Here is a 6,158-nt window from a genome sequence, read left to right as displayed (position 1 = left end):
ATTGAAAAATTGGGCGAGGATTTGAGTATTGTATCTATTCTGGTTCGTAAATTATATCACATGTTTGATCGTATGAACCCAAGGCCTAGTACCACACAAACGGCAGTTGCTATCAGTTACAGTATTTAATAGTGTACAAAATGACGAGATAAAACATTGGTAATTTTATTTTTAAACACTAAAAAATATCAAAATCGTTTTGGACTACCCATGTAGGGTAACTTGCAACAGCAATTTCAATTTCAATTGCTCTATATTTCTTGCCACTTGTCATTGAAAAAACAAGAAAAGGCTAAATTATTTGTATAATCGCGTTACAATTGTGTATTAGCTAATTATTTACCCATTTGGTTCAGAATATTAGAACATTTATGTAAACCACAATATTATTAGATTTTTTTTCGTGAAAACCGTGAATAATTTCTGCATTAAAGGTAACTCGCAGATCTGGCACTGTGGACTTTCTGCATAAAATATGATGTCAAGTTATGTCAAAAGACCAACAGAGGCAATTTCCAAACATAGCATATAAATCTAAGAGAGAGGAGACAGCTGGCTTAGATTGCGAGCTCCCAAAAGTCAAGGGAACCTGTCATCAACTGTCACTGAAAAACCGCACATTCAAAGGGCAAAGCGTAAAAAAAACGCCAAAATTCAGTAAATGTAATTAAATTTCTAGGTTTTTTTCGATGATTTCACATTTTAAAAAGTTGAGTACTTAAATATAGTTGTGTGATGGCAAAGTAGTATTGATTTTTTTGATATTCCTATCCTTTCAATAGTGCACAACAAGGAGTGAATATTATTTTTACCAAGATAAGGTGATAAGGCCGTTGTGCACTACACAAGAATTAAAGAAAGAAGTCAATGAAGGCTAGAAAGTATGCCAACTGTCAGTGAGCTGTCTCCTCTCTCTCAGGTCCGGATCAATGAGGTCCGGTTCTCGTTGTGATAAATAAAAAATAAAAACAAAATAAGCGTTGTGAAAAAAAAACAAAGGATCGTGTCCGGTTCGCGTAGTGACTGAACTTTCGGTATCGATCATCCGTGGAAATGAACACGTATTCATTTCAAATCACATCTTTATTGTTTACCAAAACGAATCCTTTCCCATATCCAAACCAAAGACAAAATATAGTCCTCCATGTCCCTTGCAGTTGCCCAAAATTTTATGGCACATAAGGTAATAGAGCAAAATATAGAATGCCGTAAAAAGTGAACTGCGATCTGCCTTGGGTACTTTTTGCAGTACCAAGGAACAAAATGCAATACTAGAAGTGGTACCCAATCTGAGCCCGAGTGGGATGGACCTGTCCAAACTCCCACTGTTATCTTGTTGGAGTGCAGAGGACTCCTCGGCTTCTATAAAGCAAGTTACACTTCAACACTTCCCTCCCGTCCCAAATTGACCTGCATTCGTACGAAGCCGGCGCCGTTATTGTTTGTTGTAATAATGTGAGCACCAGTACTTACACATTGAAGATGATACTGCTCCTGAGTAGAGTTGGTTCCCTGTGTGAGTACAGCTGTTCTTGCAATAACGAAGTAGCAACTGCGGGCGGTCAATCATGGTCATGCTCATGCTGCAATTCAATCAATAGTAATTATTCTTCAAGGACTAGATTATTTTTTTCTGATTATTGACATGCTTTCACTGTAGTAAATTGATCATAAAATCGCGGATTAGTTAAGTTTTCGACAGTTGACTTTAGGCAGCCTTATGTGTTGCATTCTATCCCACATCTGGTGTAGCATGAAAAATATATATGTTTAGTCTCTTTTGATCACAAGAGTCTTCTTCTTCTTCTTTCTGGCGTTACGTCCCCACTGGGACAGAACCTGCTTCTCAGCTTAGTGTTCTTATGAGCACTTCCACAGTTATTCACTGAGAGCTTACTATGCCAATGACCATTTTTGCATGTGTATATCGTGTGGCAGGTATGATGATACTCTATGCCCTGGGAAGTCGAGAAAATTTCCAACTCGACAAGATCCTCGATCGGTGGGATTCAAACCCACGACCCTCATCTTGGTCATGCTGAATAGCTGCGCATTTACCGCTACGATTATCTGGGCCCTTCACAGGAGTCTTATTTATAATGAAACGACCACCGCGTGGTTTGGTATTAGATTTTGGTTCATCTGAATCCCTAAATTTTTCATTCATATAGCTTTGAAGTTGAAAAGCATTGCAAATGACCCCTTTGGACGGTACTCTTTCCCCGAAGAATATTTGACTCGGCTGTAAAAAAAAAGTTAACTACTGTGATACGTTACAAGTTTTTTTGTAAAACTTTGTTATTTTTCTGAAATAAGCGATTGAGCTCAAATTGGCATTATGAACCTTCTTCCCCTACACATTCGCAACATTAAGCTGCATTCGATCGCTGCACGACTCCATTGCAAATGCACTGGTCTTCCTGCTGATGCTGCTGACCATTCCAAAGATTGACGATAAATGTCGATTCCGATGCAGAGATAATGATGTTTCAGTCGCGTTTGCTGTGACCACCATCGGTTATCGATGGTGCAATCTTATACACAGAATCTTACGGTCACCATTCTGGGCACCCGTTAGATGGTGGTAAGTATGATGAACTTAATCGAGAAAACCATTGGAAGCGTGTCAAATCGTTGAAGAAGTGCGTTAACCGTTCTAGTTTGGTGCAATTCAGACTATTAGCACTGCTCTATCTTTGTCAGCACATTTGCACATATCTTTTGAGTGATTAATAATGTTCCAGATAATGTACGGTTCTTACAGAAATTTGCTTCTGTCAGGGGGGCAACGACAGTTCGCAATTTCCTGACATTATCATAATTCATCATTGCGAATGATTTGGCAGAAATTGACCAACCGGTGGACCCAATAATGAGATTTCGTTTTGGCTGGATAATTATCGGTTGGGCAATGCAATCTCGAAAGATAAGTGACTAACTGGTCGTGTCCCGGAACGAGGCGTTAATGGATGGTTGCTCAGTGGGAGAAAATTATAGGGTCTGCGAAAGAATTTCTTCCGGTCGTTATGTCCAAGTCGAAGGGTCATTCAAATGGCTGGAGTTTAGCCAGAATTGATTCAGAGGTCGGAAACGGAGTGAATTATAATATATTGAGGAATTAAACTATCATGACGAACGCATTTGGTGGATTGATGAAGAAATTTTCAGCAGATTCTTGCAAGATATTGGGCGATAGAAAAGATGTGACTCTTTTAACGTATCTGATACGAGTATTGGAAACTCCTTGCAGAATCATTGGTAAATTCAAACCAAGCGTTTTAGCATCATATATACAGAATCAACCTACTAAGTACCTTTCGTCTCAGGCACTTATGAATATCTTAGGATCCAACTATGGTATATGTACCAATTATCAACGTGTCAGGTGAATTGGCTCGGCAGTCTTATGTTAAAAAGTATTCAGTCGTTAATTCTCTGTACCAATTATCGCTTCTCTAGGATTGTTATGTCTATTACGGCTTAAACCAACCGACGGTGTTTTTGAAAACAAAAGCCCTTAAATTTGTAGAACCAAAAGTGAAAACTAATGGAATAGTTCTGGTGGGCTTCGATCCCACGACTCCCAATACGCTAAACTGGGCGCGGTAATCAACTACGCTAACCACTAGTTTTACCAAATTAGTATGATAGTGTGGCCTTACACAGAACACATCGATATAAGAAATTAACAAAATGTATGAAATGATAATAAAAGAAAGTGAAAAAAAACAAGTTTCAGATTGTGCAAATAATTGATTTTCCCATGCTGATCGTAGTGATATTTGGTCGGTGTGCAGACAGAATGGACCAAGTGTTTTTAATGGTTTTAGGAAAACATACCCCAAGCATTCAAAATAACAAAATATTTGCATTATTTTCTGTAATAATGCAACTTATATATTTGATTATACACCTGTATTAAGATAGAATCGGTAAAATCAGAATTGATGGAGTTCTTAACGTATCTTTACAACGAAAAAATATCATCTAGTCCGGTCTGTCTGAACACTGACCATTTCACACTCGAATGAGCATGAGAAAATGAAAAAATTGATTTGCTACCAACCTGAAACCAAAACCCGCCCACAACCCATGAATCAAAACCAGTGGCGAAACATGTGTACATAAATCCACCCAGAAATGCAATGCCCCAAACTGTGTTTCTATATGCCTTCACGTGCTGCACGTGGTAGCTGATACAATCCAGAACGATTGTTACATCAACATCAGCATCATCATTAACGTCAAACTTTTGCACTTTTGCTTGTTGTCGCCGGTAAAGATGCTGCGCCTTCCGGCGTCGACATCAGCGTAGCCGTCTCCTTCAAGTACTTCTCGTGTACTTTCTGCAGCCATGCTGCAATACTACGGTAGGAGAGAAAACCAGGTTCGGTCCTGGAAGGGTAATGCACGACACACTGCCTTATGTTTGGTTTGCACGCGTCCGGGTGTTTCGTTTGAAGAAGTTGAGTTGTTTGATGCAGCTAGCAGTTAAGAGCCTGCCAGTTGTGTGAAGTTCCGGGCACCGACGACGATGTTTCTGTTAGGAACGTGTGAAGTTTTACAAAAGGCAAACTGCCACAGGATGAATGGAAGGTTCAACTAGAATGTTCATACTTGTCCTCATCAATTTGTCGCACATTACGCCTTACTTTGTCTCAAGGAAATTATACCGGTGAATAATCTTGTATCTTTATGAAATCATAATTTAACCATAGTTAATTGTTGTTGACTTGAACCAGCTCAACTCCACTACCCCTAACGTTAATACCACGAATTGATCCCGTAAGACAATACTCCGAATAGTTTAGATGACAGTGAAAAATTAAAAATCGTTTCTTTAAATTTACAGGGTAATGAATGATGATTACGTTGACTTCACGTGCGACCATTTCACAGAATGTACCTTTCGCCAGAAAGCCATTCGCCAGAAAGCGCCATTCCCCAGAATGGGCCATCCCATCCCCTAGTTTTTTTTTTCAGAAAAATTAAGTTTTCGTATGTAGGAGAAATTACCGAGTCAAAGCGTTAAAAAAAAATATGAGATTATGGTCCGGTGGATACTATCTACAGTTGACTTAGTAAGCAAGCTTCGAATATCCGTATTAGGTAGTGTGGTTTTAGTATTCTAATTCTAGAACAAGGTACAAATGTCTTCCTCGCGGTTAAAAAAAAATCGACTTCTCGGGCATTCAATGATCAACATTTGTATTTGTTTCAGTATGAATTGAACTGACACAATAGAATAACAATTTCATTCATTAAAAGCTGCTCTTCTACGTATGAGAGATTTTGCTTACTGATGTAAATATCTGAGATTCAGCATGACGGATAAAAAGGTTTTTTTTTTTAAATAAGTTGTACAGGGAAATATGGTTTGGAAGACTTCACAAGAGATTCTCCCTTCTTTTCAACATGAGCTGTTCCTTAAATTACACAATTAATGAATGATCATGTAGCCAATTCCCGCCTAAGAAAACTTGCTGTTATAAGGTTTTATCGTTTTGAAGTTTACGTGTCAAATGTACAAATTGAAGTTGAAACTGCGAAAAAACCACGTGCTCTGGTGGGGATCGAACCCACGACTCCCTATTCGCTAGATGGGCGCTTGAACCTACAAGCTGCGGAGCCCCCCGACGCTCGAAGGCTAACTGAACTCGATTACCCCAAAGCACATGGGATCATCATTTCGCAGTCTAAACTTCGTTCGGATATTTGAAACATACATCGTCGGTTTCTCTTCGCTGTTTCAATTTCAATTTGTATATTTGACACGTGTTTCGTCGTGTACAGTCACCCCACAGTTATGGATCAACTGAGGGTCATATTAAGGAATAAATATGAATAAAAATCATGGTGACGCTGTACAAAACAAAATAACCCCACTGCACAATATAGTTGTTTTTTGGGAATACACATCAAAATTCGCAATTATTCACGAAAAATCGTCGAGTTCTTTGGGGTCATGCACAAATTACGTCACGCTCTAAGGGGGGGGAGGGGGTCGAGTCAAGCGTGACAAGCCTTACAAAATTTTCGGAGGACTCATACAAAAAGTGTGACAAAGGGGGGGGGGGTCGAAAAAGTTGAAATTTAGCGTGACATAATTTGTGTACCATCCCTTTTGAAATTTCAAACGTTGTCCATTCCACAGATGT

The sequence above is a fragment of the Aedes aegypti genome, chromosome 2 (genome assembly GCF_002204515.2).
Source record: "Aedes aegypti strain LVP_AGWG chromosome 2, AaegL5.0 Primary Assembly, whole genome shotgun sequence".
Lineage (NCBI taxonomy): Eukaryota > Metazoa > Arthropoda > Insecta > Diptera > Culicidae > Aedes > Aedes aegypti.
The sequence above is the reverse complement of the archived record's forward strand: the minus strand, read 5'-3'. Positions refer to the sequence as shown.